Source organism: Grampus griseus (genome assembly GCF_964374135.1).
Source record: "Grampus griseus genome assembly, chromosome: 3".
Lineage (NCBI taxonomy): Eukaryota > Metazoa > Chordata > Mammalia > Artiodactyla > Delphinidae > Grampus > Grampus griseus.
Genome location: NC_139019.1, coordinates 77,915,462 through 77,937,916, shown reverse-complemented (window position 1 = coordinate 77,937,916; position 22,455 = coordinate 77,915,462).

Below are 22,455 nucleotides of genomic sequence, written 5' to 3'. Positions count from 1 at the left end.
GAAATTTCCAACAGAGTTGCTCCAGATTATTTAAAACATGTAACTACTGCCATGCCCGTGCCTAGACCAATTAGAAAGGACACTGGTAGTAAATGACAGGTAAGGGGGCCCATGTGCCTTCCGGCTGAAATCAGCTCTGAGTGTAAGTTCAGGGGTACAAGAGGTACAGCCTCAACTGAGATGACAGGGGATGCTACCCTACACCAGATGTGGAACCAAAAGCTGGACCAGAAACTTTCTGCCCCTCCATTTTATAGAACAATGCCTTCAAAGGGTTACTACGAGGACATTACACAAACCTTGACACTGTCAAAACTATGCTCAATTAAACTAATAGATATTGTTTCATTTCAAAACATTAGGCCTTAAATATATTTTGATAATTTTTATATATGGTGTGAGTCAGTGGTCAAAATTCATTCTTTTATATATGGTATCTAGTTGATCCAGTACTATGTGCTGAATAGAGACTATCTTTAACCCGTTGAATTGTCTTGGCATCCTTGTCAAATCAACTGACCGTAACTGTATGGGTTTATTTCTAGACTCAATTTTATTCTTGACCTATATGTCTGTCCTTTTGCCTGTACCACGTTGTCTTGACTACTGTATCTTTGTAGTAGGCTTTGAAATTGTACATGTTTGCTCTCCAAATTTGTTCTCCTTTCAAGATTGTTTTTGACCCTTCTGGGTTCCTTGAGCTTCTATGGAATTTTAGGATCAGCTTATCAATTTCAATAAAGAAGCCAGCTGGGATTCTGATAGAACTTGTGTTCAATCTCTAGATCAATTTGGGGAGTACTGACATCTTAACAATATTGTTCCAATCTTAATTCTTTCAGTAATGTTTTATAGTTTTCAGTGTAAAAATCTTGAACTTTTTTGGTTAAATTTATTTAATTTTTTGATGCTATTGTATATGGAATTGATGTAATTTCATCTTTGGATTGTTCATTGTGTTTAGAAACAACTAGACTTCTGTAAATCTTCAACCTTTTAAGTTCACTTACTAGCTCTAATTTCTTTTGATATTTTGTATGTCATCTGCAAATAGAGATAGTTTGACTTCTAATCTGGATGCTTTTCATTATTTTGTATTAATCATTGACTTTTTTAATGTCAAATAGCCCTGGGATACCTTCAAGTACAACACTGCATAGTAGTAGTGAGAGTAGACATCTTTGTTTTCCTGATCTTAGGAGAAAATCTTTTAAGTGTGATATTTATCAGTTTCATAGAAACCCTTTAGCAGGTTAAGGAAGTTCTCCTATATTCTCAGTTTGTTCTGTGTTGTTCTCATGAAAGTGTGTTGGTTTTTGTCAAGTGTTTTTTCTACCATCTGATAAGATAATCATGTTTCTATTTTTTTCTGTGATATGTTATTAATATAGGTTAAATTAATTGCAGAATGTTAAACCAACCTTGGAATCCTGGAATAAATCCCACTCGATCATGATTATAATCCTTCATGTATGTTGTTAGATTCAGTTTGCTAATATTTAGTTCAAGATTTTTGCATCTCTATTTATAAAGGATATTGGATGGTAGTTTTCTTTTCTTGTGATAGCTTCTGCCTCTACTATTTTGCTAGGGCCAGAAATTATATCAACAGTAGGAAAGGCGATAAGAGTGATACACAAGAATTAAAGGAACTAAGCAGCCCCATACACTTGATCCACTTAGAAGCCGTGATCCACCTGTTTCTCTCCGTCCAATCACCAGTCAATGTCTGGCCTGCATGAAGCAAAGGAGACGCTCCGCTGCCCCCAGGGATGCTTCTTCTCTCTTAAGAAAAGAGGGTCTGTGCAAGTGGACTGTGAGTATGTATGGAGCATCAGTGAGCTCAGTATTCTAAATCATGAAGCACCTGTCTCAAAAACAGCACCTTGAACAAACACCTGTGGAGACTGAAGCTGCAAAAATCATAAAGGGAAAGTTTGTCAGACTGCATTCTCACAGAAGTCTAGTGCCCAGTATCTCCAAATACCCATCCCACTTACTAGTGTTGTCTGAATACACCTCCTGTGTTTTTCTGCCTGTTTGCAGAACTGGCCTGGTAAGGAATGAAAGGACATTTCCATGGAACAGCTATAGGCCGAGGAGGCTGAGAGGCAGTTCTCTTATGTACACTCAGGTGATGTCACTTGGAACCACATTCCATGGCAAACCAACAGTCAGTACTACAGGCTCATGGGCTCACGCGGGACAGCCATCTGCAACCATTTCCCAATCAGTGACACAAAGGAACACTTGAGGACCAGCACTCTTCTTGCCTCCCCCATGAGGGCCCTTGTCTCACAGATACCAGGGAAGATTCCTTGCCTGCAGAAACCTGGCAGCGCTTTTCCACCTCTGGGATGAGGTGGCCTCCAGCCATGCTAATGCCCTGCCTTGTCCTTGGGAGATTCTGGTTGCCCTGGGAAAGCACCACCTTCCAGAACTTCTTCTGGAGTGAGTCCTGCCTAGGACAGCTCAACTTCTTTCTTGGTCGTCAGATTTCTGGGCTGCCTAAATCGGACCACAGCTCTGCCTGGCCACTTTACAGGATGGTATGGGATATCCTTTAGAGCTAGATAACCATCCATTTCAAAATACAGAGGTAAGTACTTCGATTTGGGGCCACTCTACCTGAAACTAGTTTTCTTCGGTGTCTTCCCAGGATTCCTTCAATTTCATCCAAATTTTCCCTAGTCTCTGTGTAAATGTGGGTTTCATTCCATGAGAGTTGTATGGACTCTAAGCCAACTCGGGACAAACATGTCTACCCAGCTGTTCCTGGTCATGCCTGGTGAGCACTGGACAAGGACAGAAGCCACCAGAGTTCTCCCACTGACCAGCTGGAGCTGCATCCCAAGCACATTCTAAAAGACTACTGCAGACTGCTTCTAACTTGAGGTGAGAGCCTTCGAGAGGTCAAAGATCAGAACTCCTACTCTGAATTATTGAGGCTAGAGGGTAGTAATTAGAATAACCGAGGCGAGTGCCTGTCATCTAGAAGCCAAGCAGGCCGGGCCTTTCCTGTGTAGCAGATTTAATCATACTGTGGGACTTCAACTGTGGGTTCTCAACTATAGGGAGCTACAGACCATCTCTGTTCTATTGAACTTACATGTAAGTCAAGACTCCTTGCTTTATAAGTCTATCTTCAAACACTCTCCTTATTCTTGCTTAGCTACACTGAGAAACTCCAACAAGAAAGCACCCTTACAACTCACGCTGAGGTGAGCCAAGCTCAGTTATTGCTAATTAGAATTTAGGGGAAACCTGGCGTGAAACTGAAACAGGCAATTAATTTCCCTCCTCTTGTCATTCGCTTGGAACACCCCTAGCAATGAATACCTGTGTGGTTACTCAGCACAGATCAAAGGAGTCTTTGGTTCCCATCCTGTGACACAAAGCATTAAATGTGGGCACTTAAGCAGCATCTGGAGAGAGGCCTCCACTTCTCACATTGCACTGCACACCCAGATGAGCAGCGGAAGAATTCTGGCTGGGGAATGAGTGTCCCCCAGCCCCGCGCCCCTCAGCCCGGCTGCTGTTACGCTAGTACTGCAGTCACATCCAGCCTCATAGCTGAAAACCTCCCACTGCGACACTCTTCACTTCTGTTCCTCATGAACCCAACTGCCCTCAACTATTTACCAGCCACCCCACAGGCAGTGTTTATAAGAGCCAGGTGGCATCCTCCCAGCTGGAGCCAGCTGCTCACACGACACAGTCAAGCCTCATGTACCCACCTAACACGGCAGGCTGGTGCACAATAGATGATTGCAAATATTTATTGAAATGATCGATGAGAAACATTTTAAAAGTATGCCCTGTCTTCCTCTTTCTACTGGTGCGATTTGTGGCTACTTTCTCTCACGCAAAGTCAGGATGTACTCAAATATTATAAGCCAATTTTCATATTAGCCTAGAAAAAAATAGGAAGAAATCAGCTTCCTGTCCAAAGAAGTAGCTAAAGTTTCCTTTTAGGAGAACAACGTGTGCGTTTTAAATTGTTGATCAGCTGCTGGGAGGAAGGGGTGAGACCAGCAGGAGTATGTCAAAATAACACAAGGCCGCAGACCAGCCCTGTAAGTCATGGTGCCAGCTGCTAATGACAGACCATCAGTCTCCTTGAGTGCTTGATGCGCTTGGCCGTGTGCACTGGGTGTAGATGCTGAGGCACAATGCCAGAGAGACATTTCAAGTTCAAGGGGATATCTAGGAGCAAGAGTGAGCAGTCATCAAGGCCTGTGTGCATATGTGCTTTGGATGAGTACGATAAGTGAAAAGCTCCCCCCAGAAATGACAAGGTAAGGGAGGGGCTCTGAAGGGAGATAGCAAGTGAGGGTGAAGCTGTCTGTTGTGGCATGTGAAACTAACTTCCCCCTCAGACTCTCCCCTATGGAATCCTGGAAAAGCTGCATTGCTCAGGAATGCTTTGGCTGCAGTGGGTTCTGTGGGAAGTCATCTTGAAGACGTGCTGAGCTCTGAGTCCAGGTTTGCGCAAGGCAGACAGGGAAGAAAAGGGACAACTGACATCCAGGTTATATCCCCCTAAACAAAGACCAAATGTGTGAAACAGGATTTTCAAACTTTCTTTTAATATTGTCTCTTTTTCCCATGACTATAAACTTCTTGAAGATTTTGTCCTTCTGGCAACGCGAGGAGGTCTGTCGAAATGTAGGAAAGGGGAGCAGCCTGCACCCTCCGTCTAGGAGCCTATGGCGCCCAACCCCACCCTGAGGCAGAGACCCACCCCAGGCTGACCTCACACTACTTAAAGAAAATGGTTCGTTTTCACCTTCTACCTGTAGTTGGCAAAGCTAATACTTATGTTCCCTCCATCCAGGTCAGCAACCATTTCAGTACTTGGCCTCTCGCTGTGGTTAACCATCCCTCCATTCTCCCTGGTATCTCCTTTGGTGGTGAGAGAAGTTGGTCTGACCCCCTCTCCCCAACGTTGTATCTTCCCCCTGAGAGAGACTGCTGCCATGCAACCACTTCATTGAAACATACAAAAAAGGGCTATTCCTTTGAGATGGTAATGTTTGGATGGTTCACAACATCAAGTTGAAAAGTTAGAATACTAGGATAGCTTAATTTAGCTTCACATTCTAATAATGAAAAGCTTCCTTTCAATAGTAAATTCTAATATGCTTGTGTCCAAGGAGACAGTATCCTGCAGGCAATTGTACATTTGCCTCAAAGGTGACACAAACTGTTTCTAATATAAACACATAAACAAACTTAGCATATAATGTTACATTATGGGGTCTTAGCTAAGGCATAACCTCTGGTGCCATTACTTTGTCTGTAAAAAGTAGTTAGACTAGGTCATATGGAAGGTTCCTTCAAGCACTAACAGATCCTAAAAGATTTAGCCAATTTCTCTTTCATGCCATAATTTGTACGCAATGTGTTCTAGCTAAAATTGAGACTTGGGCGTGCTTGTTTCCTTTGCATATTTAAGACAAATAAATTGAGAGAAAAGGCAGAAAGGAATGTTAATTGAGCACTTGTGAAGCACCAGGTCTGTTTTTCCATATGCCTGTGGCTCGTGTTATTACTGCAAACTAGATACTATTACCCTCGTTGCAGATTAGTCAACAGTCAGGATTTTATTGCGTACTTATTTACAATTGACCACATTCAGTGACTGTGAATGATATTTCAATTGTGAAACCTATATAACTTTCATGCTTTTTGTTTTTTTATTGAAGTGTGGTTGATTTACAATATTATATTTATTTTTTTAAGATTCCACATACAGGTGATAACATTCAGTATTTATCTTTCTCTGACTTATTTCACTAAGCATAATACTCTTCAGGTCCATCAACATTGCTGCAAATGGCAGAACTTCATTCTTTTTCACGGCTGAGTAATACTGGGTTATATATATATGCAACATCTTTGTCATTTTCCGGTTGATGGATACTTCCATATCTTACAATTGTAAATAATGTTGCAATGAACATTGGGATGCATGTATCTTTTTTTTTTTTTTTTTTTTAAATGCGGTACGCGGGCCCCTCACTGTTGTGGCCCCTCCCGTTGCGGGGCACAGGCTCCGGACGCGCAGGCTCAGCGGCCATGGCTCACGGGCCCAGACGCTCCGCGGCATGTGGGATCTTCCCGGACCGGGGCACGAACCCGCGTCCCCTGCATCGGCAGGCGGACTCTCAACCACTGCACCACCAGGGAAGCCCGCATGTATCTTTTCAAATTAGTGTTTTTCACTATACTGCAGTGGAATTGCTGAATTATATGATACTTCTATTTTTAACTTTTTGAGGAACCTCCATACTATTTCCCATAATGGCTGTACCAATTTACATTCCCACCAACCATGTAGGAAGTTTCCCTTTAAAAAAAAATTTTTTTTTACAGTACATGCTTTGATATATATGTATATATTTATGTAAGAGAATGTCTTTATTCTTAGAAGAGGCATGCTGAAGTCTTTAAGAGTAAAATGGTGTTTTTTAAAAATTGAAGTATAGTTTATTTACAATGTTGTATTAGTTTCAGGTGTACAGCAAAGTGATTGTTATATGTACATATATATCTATATTTTTTCAGATTCTTTTCCCTTATAGGTTACTACAAAATATTGAGTATAGATACCTGTGCTATGCAGTAGGTCCTTGTTGCTTATCTGTTTATTTATTTATTGGCCATACCATGCAGCATACAGGGTCTTAGCTCCCCAACCAGGGATCGAGCCCAGGCCCTTGGCAGTGAGAGCATGGAGTCCTAACCACTGGACTGCCAGGGAACTCCCAGTTATCTATTTTATGTATAGCAGTGTGTGTATATTAATCCCAAACTCCTAATTTATCCCTCCCCCACCCCACCTTTCCCCTTTAGTAACCGTAAGTTTGTTTTCTATGTCTGTGGGTCTATTTATTTCTGTTTTGTATATAAGTTCATGTGTATCTTTTTTTAAGATTCCACATATAAGCGATATCTGATATTTGTCTGGCTTACTTCACTTAGTATGATAATCTCTAGGTCCATCCATGTTGCTGCAAATGGCATTATTTCATTCTTTTTTTATGGCTGATTAATATTCCATTGTATATATGTACCACATCTTCTTTATCCATTCCTCTGTTGATGGATATTTAGGTTGCTTCCATGTCTTGGCTATTGTAAATAGTGCTACAATGAACATTGGGGTGCATGTATCTTTTCGTATGATGATTTTCTCCAGATATATGCCCAGGAGTGGAATTGTTGGATCATGTGGTACTTCTATTTTTAGTTTTTTAAGGAACCTCCATATTGTTCTCCATAGTGGTTGTACCAATTTTCATTCCCACCAACAGTGTAGGAGGGTTCCCTTTTCTCCACACCTTCTCCAGCATTTATTATTTATAGACTTTTTGATGATGGCCATTCTGACTTATGTGAGGTGATACATCATTGTAGTTTTGATGGGCATTTCTCTAATGATTAGTACTGTTGAGCATCTTTTCATACGACTTTTGGCCATCTGTATGTCTTGTTTGGAGAAATGTCTATCTAGGTCTTCTGTCCATTTTTTGATTGGGTTGTTTGTTTTTTCGTTTTGAGCTGTATGAGCTGCTTGTATATTTCAGTGATTAATCCCTTGTTAGTTGCATCATTTGCACATATTTTCTCCCATTTTGTAGGTTGTCTTTTTATTTTGTTTATGGTTTCCTTTGTTGTGCAATAGATTTTAAGTTTAATTAGGTCCCATTTGTTTATTTTTGATACTGAGTTATATGAGCTATCCATAAATTCTTGTATCCCTGGGATAAATCCCACTTGATCATGGTGTATGTTTCTTTTTATATATTCTTGTATTTGGTTTGCTAATTTGTTAAGGATTTTTGCATCTGTATTCATCAGAGATGGTGGCTTGTATCTCCTTTTTCTCCTGTAGTGTCTTTTACTGGCTTTGGTATCAGGGTTATGGTGGTCTCATGGAATGAATTTGGGAGTGTTTTGGCCTCTTCAATTTTTGTAATCATTTGCCAAGGATAGGTATTAGCTCTTATTTATATGTTTGGCAGAATTCCCCTGTGAAGCTCTCTGGTCCTGGACATCTGTTTTCTGGCAGTTTTTTTTTTAACTACAAATTCAATTTCACTAGTGAATGCTCTGTTCAGATTGTTTATTTCTTGCTGATTCAGTCGTGACAAGGTTGTATGTTTCTAGAAATTTGTCCATTTCTTTCAGGTTGTATGTTTGGTTGGCATATAAGTGTTCATAGTTCTCGTATTTTTTTTTTTTTTGATCTGTGTGGTATTGGTTATTTTTCCTTTTTTATTTCTTATTTTGTTCACTTGGATCCTCTCAGTTTTCCTTCTTGATGAGTCTGGCTAAAAGTTTATCAGTTTTGTGTATCTTTTCAAAGAACCTGCTCTTGGATTCATTGATCTTTATATATATATATATATAAACTTCTTTTCAGATTCTTTTCCCTTATAGGTTATTACAAAATATTGAGTATAGTTCCCTGTACTATACAGTAGGTCCTTGTTGGTTATCTATTTTATATATAGTTTATATTTTATATATATCTATTTTATATAGTAGTGTGTATATGTTAATCCCAAACTCCTAATTTATCCCTACCCAACCCCTTACACTTTGGTAACCACGAGTTTGTTTTCTATGTCTGTGGGTCTATTTCTGTTTTGTATGTAAGTTCATTTGTACCTTTCTTTTAGAATCCACATATAAACGGTATCACCTGATTTGTCTTTCTCTGTCTGGCTTACTTAGTATGATAATCTTTAGGTCAATCCATGTTGCTGCAAATGGCATTATTTCATAGTATCCGGACTTATATTTAGGTCTTTAATCCATTTTGAGTTTATTTTTGTGTATGGTGTGAGGAAATGTTCTAATCTCATTATTTTACATGGAGCTGTCCACTTTTCCCAGCACCACTTACTGAAGAGATTGTCTTTTCTCATTTTATATTTTTGCCTCCTTTGTCATAGATTAGTTGACCATAGGTGCATGGGTTTATTTTGGGGATTTCTATCCTGTTCCATTGATCTATATTTCTGTTTTGGTGCCAGAACCATACTGTTTTGATGACTGTAGCTCTGTAGTATAGTCTGAAGTCAGGGAGCTTGAATCCTCCAGCTCTGTTTTTCTTTCTCAAGATTTCTTTGGCTATTAAGGATCTTTTGTGTCTCTATACAAATTAAAAAAAATTTTTCTTCTAGTTCTGTGAAAAATGTCATTGCTAACTTGATAGGGATTGCATTGAATCTGTAGATTGCCTTGTAGTATAGTCACTTTGACAATATTGATTCTTCCAATCCAAGAACTTGGTATATCTTTCCATCTGTTTGTGTCATCTTTGGCTTCTTTCATCAGCATCTTACAGTTTTCAGAGAATAGGTCTTTTGTCTCCTTAGGTAGGTTTATTCCTAGGTATTTTGTTCTTTTTGTTGCAATGGTAAATGGGATTGTTTGCTTAATTTTTCTTTCTGATCTTTTGTTGTTAGTGTATAAAAATGCAACAGATTTCTGTGTATTAATTTTGTAGGCTGCAACTTTACTGAACTCATTGATGAGCTCTAGTAGTGTTCTAGTAGCATCTTTAGGATTTTCTATGTGTAGTATCATGTCATCTGCAGACAGTGACAGTTTTACTCCTCCTTTTATAATTTGAATTCCTTTTATTTCTTCTCTAATTGCCATGGCTAGGACTTCCAAAACTATGTTGAATAAAAGTGGTGAGAGTGGACATCCTTATCTTGTTCTGGATCTTAGAGGAAATGCTTTCAGCTTTTCACCATTGAGTATGATGTTAGTTGTAATTTTGTCACATATGGCCTTTATTATGTTGAGGTATGTTCCCTCTATGCCCACGTTTTGGAGAGTATTTATCATAAATGGATGTTGAATTTTATCAAAAGCTTTTTCTGCATCTCTTGAGATGATCATACGGTTTTTATTATTCACTTTATTAATTTGGTGTATCACACTGATTGATTTGTGGATATTGAAAAATACTTGCATCCCTGAATAAATCCCAGTTGATCATGGTATATTATCCTTTTAATTATTGTTGGAATTGGTTTGCTAGTATTTTGTTGAGGATTTTTGCATCTATGTGCTCAGTGATATTGGCCTGTAATGTTCTTTTTTTGTGGTATCTTTGTCTGGTTTTTGTATCAGGGTGATTGTGGCCTCATAGAATGAGTTTGGGAATGCTCCTTCCTCTGCAATTTTTTGGAATAGTTTCAGAAGGATAGGTGTTAACACTTCTCTAAAGGTTTGATAGAATTCATCTGTGAAATCATCTGATCCTGGACTTTTGTTTGTTGGAATTTTTTTTTGTGCGGTATGCAGGCCTCTCACTGTTGTGGCCTCTCCCGTTGCGGAGCACAGGCTCCAAATGTGCAGGCTCAGCGGCCATGGCTCACAGGCCCAGCTGCTCCGTGGCATGTGGGATCTTCCCAGACCGGGGTATGAACCTGTGTCCCCTGCATTGGCAGGCGGACTCTCAACCACTGCGCCACCAGGGAAGCCCTGTTGGGAATTTTAAAATTACTGATTCAATTTCAGTACTGGTAATGGGCCTGTTCTTATTTTCTGTTTCTTCCTGGTTCAGTCCTGGGAGATTGTACCATTCTAAGAATTTGCCCATTTCTTTTAGTTTGTCCATTTTACTGGCATATTGTTGCCTGTAGTAGTCTCTTATGGTCCTTTTGTATGGTGTCTGTTGTAACTTCTCCTTTTTCATTTCTAATTTTATTGATTTGAGCCCTCTCCCTTTTTTTCTTGATTATTGTGGCTAAAGGTTTATCAATTTTGTTTATCTTTTCAAAGAACAAGCTTTTGGTTTCACTGATCTGTTGTTTTCTTTGTCTCTGTTTCATTTATTTCTGCTCTGATCTTTAAGATCTCTTTCCTTCTAGTAACTGGGTTTTGTTCTGCTTCCTCTAGTTGCTTTATCTGTAAGTTTAGGTTGTTTATTTGAGATTTTTCTTGTTTCCTGAGTTAAGATTGTATTGCTGTAAACTTCCCTCTTAGAACTGCTTTTGCTGCATCCCATAGATTTTGGATCATTGTGTTTTTGTTTTCATTTGTCTCTAGGTATTTTTTGATTTCCTCGGTAATCCATTGGTTGTTTAGTGACATATTGTTTAGCCTCCACATATTTGTGTTTTTTACAGTTTTTTTCTTGTAGTTGATTTATAATTTCATAGTGTTTTTGTCAGAGAAGATGCATGATATGATTTCAGTTTTCTTAAATTTACCAAGGCTTGCTTTGTGGCCTAGCATGCAATCAATCCTGGAGAATGTTCCATGTGCACTTGAGAAGAGTGTGTATTCTGCTGCTTTAGGATGGAATGTTCTATAAATATCAATTGTGTCCATCTGGTCTAATGTGTCATTTAAGGCCTGTGTTTCCTTACTGATTTTCTGTCTGGATGATCTGTCCATTGATGTAAGTAGGGTGTTAAAGTCCCTTACTATTATTGTGTCACTGTTGATTTTTCCTTTTATGGCTGTTAGCATTTGCCTTATATATTGAGGTGCTCCTATGCTGGGTGCATATATATTTACAATTGCTGTATCTTTTTCTTGGATTGATCCCTTGATCATTATGTAGCGTTCTTCTTTGTCTCTTGTAACAGTCTTTATTTATTTATTTATTTATTTATATTTTTTAACAGTCTTTATTTTAAAGTCTATTTTTTCTGATAAAAGCATTGCTACTCCAGCTTTCTTTTGATTCCCATTTGCATGGAATACCTTTTTCCAACCCCTCACTTTCAGTTTGTATGTGTCTGTAGATCTGAAGAGAATCTGTTGTAAACAGCATACAAACAGGTCATGTTTTTGTATCCATTCAGCCACTCTTTGTCTTTTGATTGAGGCATTTAATCCATTTACATTTAAGGTAATTATCAATATGTATGTTCTTACTGTCATCTTGTTGCTTTGGATTTGTTTTTGTAGATTTTTTTTCTTCCCTTCCTCTTTTGTTCTCTTGTGATTTGATGACTGTCTTTAGTGTTGTGTTTGGATTGCTTTTTCTTTTTTGTATGTATACCTATTGTAGATTTTTGGTTTGCGGTTACTGTGGGATTTTATTTTATTTTTTTTCTTTTCCTTTAATTTTTATTTATTTAAATTTTTTTGGCTGCATTGGGTCTTCACTGCTGTGTGTGGGCTTTCGCTAGCTGCGAGAGCGGGGGCTACTCTGCGGTGCACAGGCTTCTCATTGCAGTGGCTACTCTTGTTGCGGAGCACGGGCTCTACGTGCATGGGCTTCAGTAGTTGTGGCACATGGGCTCAGTAGTTGTGGTGCACGGGCTTAGTTGCTATGCAGCATGTGGGATCTTCCCAGACCAGGGATCGAACCTGTGTCCCCTACATTAGCAGGCGGATTTTTAACCACAGCACCACCAGGGAAGTCCCTACTGTGGGGTTTTGATTTAGCTGTCTCTGTCTCTTTCTGTCTCTCTCTGTCTCTCTGTCTCTGTCTCTGTCTCTCTCTCTCTCTCTCTCTCTCTCTCTCTCTCTCTCTCTATATATATATATATATATATATATATATACACACACACACACACAAGATTGTTTTAAGTTGCTGGTCTCTTAATTTCCAATGCATTTCCAGTATCCTGCATTTATACTCTCCTCTTCTTGCAATTGCTGGTTTTTTTTTTTTCTTTTGCAGTACATGAGCCTCTCACTGTTGTGGCCTCTCCCGTTGTGGAGCACAGGCTCCGGATGCGCAGGCTTAGCGGCCATGGCTCATGGGCCCAGCCACTCCGTGGCATGTGGGATCTTCCCGGACTGGGGCACGAACCTGTGTCCCCTGCATCAGCAGGCAGACTCTCAACCACTGTGCCACCAGGGAAGCCTGATTGCTGGTTTTGATATTATCTTCATGTGTGGATCATTTCCCTACCTTTACTGTGTGTTTGCCTTTACTGGTGAGCTTTTCCATTCATAATTTTCTCGTTTCTAGTTGTGGCCTTTTCTCTTCTGCCTAGAGAAGTTCCTTTAGCTTTTGTTGTAAAGCTGGTATGGTGTTGCTGAATTCTGTTAGCTTTTGCTTGTCTGTAAAGCTTTTGATTTCTCCATCAAATCTGAATGAGAGTGACTTCCCTGGTGGCGTTATGGTTAAGAATCCACCTGCCAATGCAGGGGAAACTGGTTCGAGGCCTGGTCCAGGAAGATCCCACCTGCCACTGAGCAACTAAGACCATGCGCCACAACTACTGAGTCTGCGTTCTAGAGCCCACGAGCCACAACTACTGAGCCCGTGTGCCACAACTACTGAAGCCTGTGCACCTAGAGCCTTGCTCTGCAACAGGAGAAGCCACTGCTATGAGAAGCCTGTGCACTGCAATGAAGAGTAGCCCCTGCTTGCCACAACTAGAGAAAGCCCGTGTGCAGCAACGAAGACCCAGCGCAACCAAAAAAAAAAAACCAAATGAGAGCCTTGCTGGGTAGAGAATTCTTGATTGTAGGTTCTTCCCTTTCATCATTTTAAATATATTGTGCCACTCCCTTCTGGCCTGCAGAGTTTCTGCTGAAAAATCAGCTTATAACATTATGGGGGATTCCCTTGTACATTATTTGTTGCTTTTACCTTGTTGCTTTTTAATATTTTCTCTTTGTCTTTAATTTTTGACAATTTGATTAATATGTGTCTTGGTGTGTTCCTCCTTGTGTTTATCCTGTATGGAACTCTCTGCACTTCCTGGACATGAGTGTTTCCTTTCCCATGTTAGGGAAGTTTTTGGCTATTATCTCTTCAAATATTTTCTCAGGCCCTTTCTTTTTCTCTTTTCCTTCTGGGACCCCTATAATGTGAATGTTGGTGCTTTTAATGTCCTAGAGGTTTCTTAAGACTGTCCTCATTTCTTTTCATTCTACTTTCTTTATTCTCTTCCACAGCTGTGGTTGCCACCAGTCTGTCTTCCAGCTCACTTATCTGTTTTTCTGCCTCATTTATTCTGCTATTGACTCCTTCTAGTATATTTTTCATTTCAGTTATTGTATTGTTCATCTCAGTTTGTTTGTTCTTTAAAGCTTCTAGTTCTTTATTAAACATTTTTTGTATCCTCTTGGTCTGTGCCTCCATTCTTTTTGAGATCTTGGATCATCTTTCTTATCATTACTCTGAATTCTTTTTCAGGTAAATTGCCTATCTCCACTTCACTTAGTTCTTCTGGGGTTCTATCTTGTTCCTTCATCTGGAACATGTTTCTGTGCCATTTCATTTTGTCTAACTTTCTGTGTTGTGTCTCCATTCCCCAGGCTGTAGGATTGTAATTCTTCTTGGTTCTGCTGTCTGCCTCCTGGTGGGTGAGGTTGGTCCAGGGGCTTGTGCAGGCTTCCTGGTGGGAGCTACTGGCACCTGCCCACTGGTGGGTGGAGCTGGGTCTTTTCCTTCTGGTGGGCAGGGCTGTGTCAAGGGGTATGTTTATATGTGGCTGTTGGCTCATGATGACTTTAAGCAGCCTGTTTGCTCATGGGTGGGGCTGTGTTCCCACCCTGTTTGTTTTTTGCCTGAAGCATCCCAGCACTGGAGCCAGAAGGCTGTTGGTTGGGACCAGTTCTCATCGCCAAAATGGTGACCTCTGGGACAGCTCATGCCCATCAGTATTCCCTGGGGGGTCTGCCACCAGTGTCTTTTCCCCCACAGTGAGCCACAGCCGACCCCCACCTCCCCAGGAGATGCTCTAAGACCCGCAGGAAGGTCTGGCCCAGGCTCCTATGGAGTCACTGCTTTGGTCTGGGTCCCAGTGTACATGAAACCTTGTGTGCGTCCTCCAAGAGTAGAGTCTCTCTTTCCCCCAGTCCTGTGGATCTCCTGCACTCAAGCCCCACTGGCCTCCAAAGCCAAATGCTCTGAGGGCTCCTCCTCCCAATGCCAGACCCCCAGGCTGGGTAGCCTGATGTGGGGCTCAGAACCGTCACTTCTCTGGGAGAACCTCTGTGATGTAATTATTTTCCAGTTTGTGGGTCACCCACTTGGTGGGTATGGGATTTAATTATATCATGAAAGTGCCCCTGCTACTGTCTTGTTGTGACTTTTTCTTTGCCTTTGGATACAGAATATCTTCTTTGGTAGGTTTGACTCTTTTTTCAGTGGTTGTTCAGCAGATAGTTGTGATTTTGGTGTTTTCATGAGAGGAGGTGAGCTCAAGTCCTTCTACTCCACCATCTTGTCTGGATGATTTCTTTTTAATAAAGCCAGAACACCAGTACCTACAGATGACCAACATCCCCGATTTTCCTTCTCCTTTCCTTCTGCTCTGCCTCTTCTGGCTGAGGCCATGCTTCAGTGGGAAAGACCCAGTCTACATCAGTCTTTGTGTGGGGGCCCATCTGGACTCGGTCACCACTGAGTCAGCAGAGTTTCCAGCTGCAGCTCAGCCTTCCTCATTAATCTTTCCTATTTTCTTTTTGGCCTCTGTTTTATTTATTTCCTCTCTCATCTTTATTTCCTTCCTTCTGCTGACTTTGGGCTTTGTTTATTCTTTTGAAGATTAGGTTGATTGAGATTTTTCTTGTTTTCTTGAGGTAGGCCTGTATTGCTATAAACTTCCCTCTTTAGAACTACTTTTGCTGCATCCTATAAATTTTTGGAAAGTTGTGGTTTTCATTTTAATTTGTCTAGAGGTATTTTCTGCTTTCCTCTTTGATTCTTTCATTGACCCACTGGGTTTCTTTTTTTTTTTTTAGTAGTGTATTGTTTATTCTCCTAGTGTTTGTGTTTTTCCCATTTTTCTTTCTGTAATTGATTTCTAGTTTTATATCAGCATGCTTTTTCTAATATATAGTACCTCTTAAACAAAAATATATTTGCAAATTTAATGCTTAAATTTATAAAAAAGAGGATTCGACTAAAATTACTTTCCTAACTGGCAAGTTAAATAACCTTATTCAATTAAAAAAAAACCAACTCATTTCCATCTGTAACTGACGATTTTAACATCCATATAACTCAGAAAGCAGCTGGCAGTTTTAACAATAATAGGTGATATTTACTATGTCACTGTGATATTCATAGGTACTGTGCTAAGTACTTTATAGGTATTTTATTTAATGCGAACAAGCCTGAAAAGTAGATAGTATGCCTGTTTTATTAATGGAGAAAGTAGAGGCTAATTAAGTAACAAGTGGGAAATGATTGAACCAAGAATCAGTTCCAGTCCTGATTGATGCCAGTCTATGCTCCATAGCCTTTCAAGTAGTTTAAATTTCTAGAAATCATTACCTTTTGTTATTATTGTAATAATATTCAAATAATTTTGTTCAAATTAAAAATTTCGAAGGCCTGGGAGGCAAAGAAAATGAAGATAAAAAAAGCCACTAAACTCAGAAGCCAGCCAATGTGCAGTCTTGCACGAAACATCCAAAGACCAGCTACATTCACATAGAAGAGCAACAGCATCAAAAAACATAGAACAGAAAGGCTTCCAGTTTCCCGTACTTGGCTTGTATACAAATGGCATTGGAATAAGCAACATGTTGACACCACTCAGTAGCCTTTCCTAAGCTGATCTGGGCACTCTTGCCTCCTGGTGTTACCTGCTCATCAATGGTTCTACTTTGGCAGCACCACCAACTTTGGTAACTATTATTATGTTATTAATTATGTTTTCCCTTTAGAAAAATGGGAAACAAGAATGAAGGTTGTTATACGTGTAAGCAAAAGTCCTGATTATAATTCAGCTCAGTCAACAACAGAAATCACTGGGGTCCCCAAAGTACATTTATGTCAACTGGACTTTGGCTGTATGATTGGACGTCCATCCATGATGAAAAATAATGAAAGTGAAGAATAAACATAAAGCTTTGGAAACGGATCACCAGTTGTTGGGTCTAGAGTGTGGGCTGTAATGTGTGTTTTTGTTCTCTGGTAATGACACCCCTGTATACCGTGTGAGTCAAATGTTCACTTCGCACACAGGTTTCAGTAAGTGCTGGATGCATTTGTGTGTGTTGTGGGGAGCGTGTGTGGTAAGAATTGAAGAAGTAAAGCATAAAAGAAAATACGCCAAATCCAACTCTTCTGTGCCATTAATTCTAAAAAGTCTGAAAAATAGAACATGTAGACCAAAAAGTATTGCCTGCATTTCAGGAAACAACGAACTACGTCTACCGTCAAGCCATCAGCCACCACAGCTGCCCCTGCTGGTGCACCCTGAGGGGAATTCAGACTGGAGAAAAACAGGATAGTGGCCCTAGGTATTTTAAGATGCATATCAAAGAAATAATTTCAGTAAGCCCAGAATCCTCCATCTTCCCATTCATAGAAAGGCACTAAAGTCATTAACTTGAAGATGTCTTTGTGGGTCTGTGTGTGTGATTGGCAGTAATCTTTTAATGTTTGACTACATTTTTTTTTTCCAGCAAAAACTCCTGTATATCCTGGCCCCTCCCTTACCTCTGAGGGAATAGTCCCTCAGAGCTATGTGAGAGGCTGCATTCCCAGGCTCCATTCCTCAGTAATGTCCTTGAATAAAATATAGTTCTAAAATTTTAGGTTGTGTGTTCTTGTTTTTGTTTTTTTTTTTTTAGTCGACAGTTTTGGCAACCAACAAAAGGACCTAGAGCAGACTTCTCTCCCTCCACTGAACTGTACAAGGAACTGGAGCTTTGGTATCAGCAGAAGCCCCCTTGTTCCTGTCTGCCCCTCCTCTCAAAGTCCAGATGAGTTTGGGTGAGTCTCTTCCTAGGTCTCAGATATCCGTTTATTAGCTGATGATCCTAAGTTTTACTTGGTGGTGTTAAACTCCTCTCTGGAGGAGAAGGTTTTCTCTGAAGCTTACTTGCAAGAAGATGTACCTGGGTTATCCTCAGTTGAAAGACACTGGGAAGATTTTATTATGTACATATAGAACTTATGCTTCCAGTACTTAACTGGTAGTTAAAGAAAATCTTTCCCTAAAGCTGGCCAAACTGGGGTTCTTTTGACATTACAAAATTATTTTTTTGTGTGTGTGCACAGCTAGAGAAAATCCAGCTTGATAAAACATCTTTTCAGAATTCTGTCCTTAGGAGGAAGGACAGAAGCCCTTCTAGGAGGAACTTACATTTCTCTCCCTGTGTGTTTGAGATGTAAATATTCTACCTGATCTTAGGCATCTCCCCCACAAACCCCCCACTCTGTTTTGAAAGCTTGGTCTCTGTCATCCAGAAGGTACACATGCAGTGTACATTTGGCAGCCAGTTGAATAGACTGGGATGTTCAGTAGTCTTTTTGTCTAGCTGTGCCAACTCTCAGGGAAATTTGTCATAAGGGGTCCCAGCCCATAAAGGGCCTTTGGCATCTTAACCTCTGTTGTGTCTGCCTATACAGTGATGGCCCCTTACATTCTTAGACTGTTGTGGGGAGTAACCTTTGTAGATATTGTGAAGGCTACATGCTTAGCACTCCCTTGTGGGGACACTTCTTGCATCTTATTGGTTTGAGTTGCTATTTAGATACTACTTGTCAATGCCCAGATGATGGACCATTTAAACTGGAGAAACTTTTGAATTGGTAAATATTTAGAGAGCTCTCATTTTAAACAGCTGCTTTATTGATACCTATGGGAAAAAAAAAAAAAAACAAATTAGAAGGTTTTAAATATATATAAAATGGCTAACCTAGAAACTCCCTGGGTTTAAAATAAACAAAAGTCTGGGAAACCTTATTTGTGGTCTAGGCTTCCCCTCAATGGGTCTTACAGATGCTAATGTAACATTAGATTGTTAATTAGGTTGATTAACAGGGAAGTAAGAAGCTAACGGAAAGTCTACAGACTTCTTGCCAACAAAGTGGACATTTTAAAGGGACTTGTTCCAAAAGAATGAAAAAATCTTCAGGTGGTTATTAAGAAATGGGGTAAATAAAACAGGTGTTAATAGGATTAAAACAAAGGTTTGATACAATACTACTTAATGTTGGGGACCAATAGGGGCCCTTTGTCCCATTTAACCTTGAAGGGCCCCAAACAAGTCTGCTGTATTTACCCCAGTTTAAAAAATACATATATATTCAAAAGGCTGGAAAAAAAATTACACCGAGATACCTGACCAGTAATTGCTTGTGGCAACTAATCAAGTTAAAAGATTAACAAAAGGGCCTGAGTCCCTTGGCTCAACTCACTGGAGACCCCAAAGCCTTTATACAAAAAAAGATAAAATGGCTGGAGGATAAAAAGGAAAGCTTCTGGGACTCCGTATAAGACCAAGACTTGTTGATAGGGTCCTACTGGAAACTAAAGGTATAAAAGTGGATAGTTTGAGTGAAAGTTTATAAAAATTGGTATACTTAAATGGACTTTATATAACACGGTTACATCTTTTTTGCCTAATTATATTGTGGGATAGACATTATGTCTCACTGGGGAATGCTTCCCCTGACTGGTACTTTAAGATGGGGCATATAAATCTGTCCATCAGGCCATGTTAATTAAACATACTAAAGGAAACCAATAGGGTTACCTAAGCCCACCAAATATTAAATGAAAACTGGGGGCTAATATTCAGTGGTTAATAAAAACAATAATAGGTTTGTTTTTTTTTTTTGCTCTGGGTTTAACTTGTACCCTCAGAAAGAGGGTCTTTGTTGAATGCCTTGTGCAAACTTTTGAAGCCCTAATAAACTGAACCCTAAAGTTCTAGAACATAGAACTTTTGATTCTCAGTGTAGTTGGAAATATTCTTACTGATTTAAAAAAAACACTAAATGTAGTTGGGCAAATCAATTTTTTAATATCATCTATGTGGCAAACCAGTTCTTAGGAGAATTAAAAGCAACTGTCTTGCAATTCTCTACAAATCAGAAGTTTCAGTCCACAGTGACCTGAGACTGAGCCTAATTAGCTCAATCAGGTAGAATCTGAAACCAAAGGGAAAAAAGGGGGAGGGGGAGGTCTTTTTAAACTCAAACCTCTGAAAAGTCTCCCTCACCAAAATCAAATTCACAGGTTCCTTAAGGATTTATCACAGACAAACACAAATCTTAAGTCTTTTCCACAAAGAGTAAAGCCTTAGTCATCTGAGCAAATAAACTTATTTCAGTTGTTATAAACTAGTAAGTTTATATTGTAATACCTGATTCATAACCAAGGTTTTAAAGTAAAGCTCGGAGATCTCTAGTTATGTCTGTTTATGTCTGTGCAAATTATACGTATGTCTCTACCTCCAGATAGTATTACCAAAATTAAATTATAAAAGAGCTCTACTTAATTGACTTAAAAGTGCTTGCAAATTAAATATTTCTAAGTATAAAGAAAACTGGCCAGAAAGAATTTCAGGTTCATGTGATCTAGGAAATATTAATATCTGGTATTAAAGCTAGCTTAAGCTTGTTTGTTTAATCAATAGACATGCCTTATTTTTATTGTACTTAGGTTTTCTGAAGGTCAATAAATTCATTATTTCTGTTGCAGAGTTTGTCAGCAAGAATTAACTTGGTATATTCTTTTCATAAGTTATAAAATATAAAGGGACATTTTAGGAATAATGTTTTGAGTATGTCTATCTAAAATAGTTTCCCCAGATTTTTGGTAACTTGAAACTTTAGAGTTTTGCTAAGTTAGATGGTAGAATTCACTGAATATCCAGATTCTTTCAAATAAGATAAAATTCTGGGACATTAATTGCTAAACAGGTCTAAGTTTACCTACATTTGTCTTTATAAGAGGAAAACTAACGATGTTTGGTTCTATTAGAGACGTCTTGTACCACATTGATGTAATATTCTATGTGAAAGTGTATGTTTCTAGAGGTTATAGAATATGTTTGTAAGTTTGCCAATCAAGAAATACTGGTGTGTTTGTAATTGAAATACTGGTGTGTTCGTAATTGCTTCTTAGTTTTCACTAGAAACTGTTTTTCAGAGTTGAGAATTCTAATTAAAATATGTAAGTAAAGCTACTAGAAATAAGGGAAATATTTTAGTATGCAAGGACAGTAGGATGTGTGTTTTCAGCAAAAGAAGGTATGAGGAATGGAAATGCATTGTGTTAAGGGGAAAGTGATTTTTGTCCTAAAGCTGATTAATTCTAAATGTGAAAGAAAAAAAATAAGGGATAAACAAATATAGGTACAGAAAGTTGTGGAGGGCTTGTGGGAAGGGAGGACTGAGAACAGTTTTGTGCATAATCAGGCTGAGATTGGATTAAATTTAATTAGGTAAATGAAGTTAGTTATTGAAGGTGAGCTGGTGCAGTATTGGAGTTTTCTGTTAAGAGGAAAAAGTTTTCTTGAAATGTTGAGCTACTTTTGATACTAGATGAGTTTCTCTGTCTTCTAAATGATCTGTATTTACCTTAAAAATCTTTCATCACTTTGGTTGAATAAGTATTGTTTCACAGTGACCTATGGTCCTATTTGATAGAGTGCTTTAAAACTTTTTGATATCTCTGACACACTTCCCTAAGTCAAATTCTAACCAAAGTTCTTCTGACCTGTAGCTAGCTTTGGGAGGCTTCAAAGGGCCCCTGAAACATCCCAAAGACAGATACTAAATAGATTTATTTGGTATATTACATGGGAAACATGGTCAAATAAGTGGTGGTACAATTTTCTTATATTGTATGGGTAGATGTCATTAATATAGATGTTCCAAAATCTAAAAATCTGGTGTGTCCTGGTATGTTATCAGTCATAATTCTAGTTATCTTAAAATGCTGGCTGTCACAGAAATATCTGAGTTTCTTGTCAGCTGCATTGTAATCAGATCTTTAACCATGCCATTTTAAGTCTTCAGTCATTTATAGATGATCATTATTTTACTCAGATGCTTTTATAAAATGAAGATCTTCAAGAAGACTCGTAAGAAGGACTTTTCGACAAACAAGTTTCTGATGACTTTTAGATCATACCACTAGAATGGGTAAGAAATTACAAAACTCTAATGGAAAACCTGGCTTCATCCAGATCAACAGGAATTAATTATATGGGACTGAATGAACAATAAATGACTTATAATTTTGACTTTTCTGAAATACTGGCTTTTAATCTTTGTTTTCCAGAAAGCCTTTCCTCTTGTGCTATGACCTACAACAAGTTGATAGATGTTTTTAATCTTCATACAAAAGGTATACTTTATTTTTTTCCTCTCTACTTGATCCCTCCAGAATTTGCCTTCTCCATCTGGCTCCCTTGTAGACTTGATGGCTTATTGTGACCAAATTACATCTAGTTATACTAATCATCATGTTAATCTTTTGTTTCTCAAATTATTTTTGCCTTGCCTCTACCTGCTGTACTATGATTTTATTAATGATACTAGCTGTCCTCCTTACATCCTGTCCACTTGATATAAGACAGTTGTCTCTTGCACTATCCAACACGTAACCAGCCTCTGACAAAACTAATGATGGCTGAACGTCTTGAGGCCGTTGACCATGTGTAACTCTACACAGAATAACTGTAATAGTGAACTGTAGGAATGGGGAGAAGCAGCAAGAGAAAACATTTCCTGGATCATATTTCCTAGTG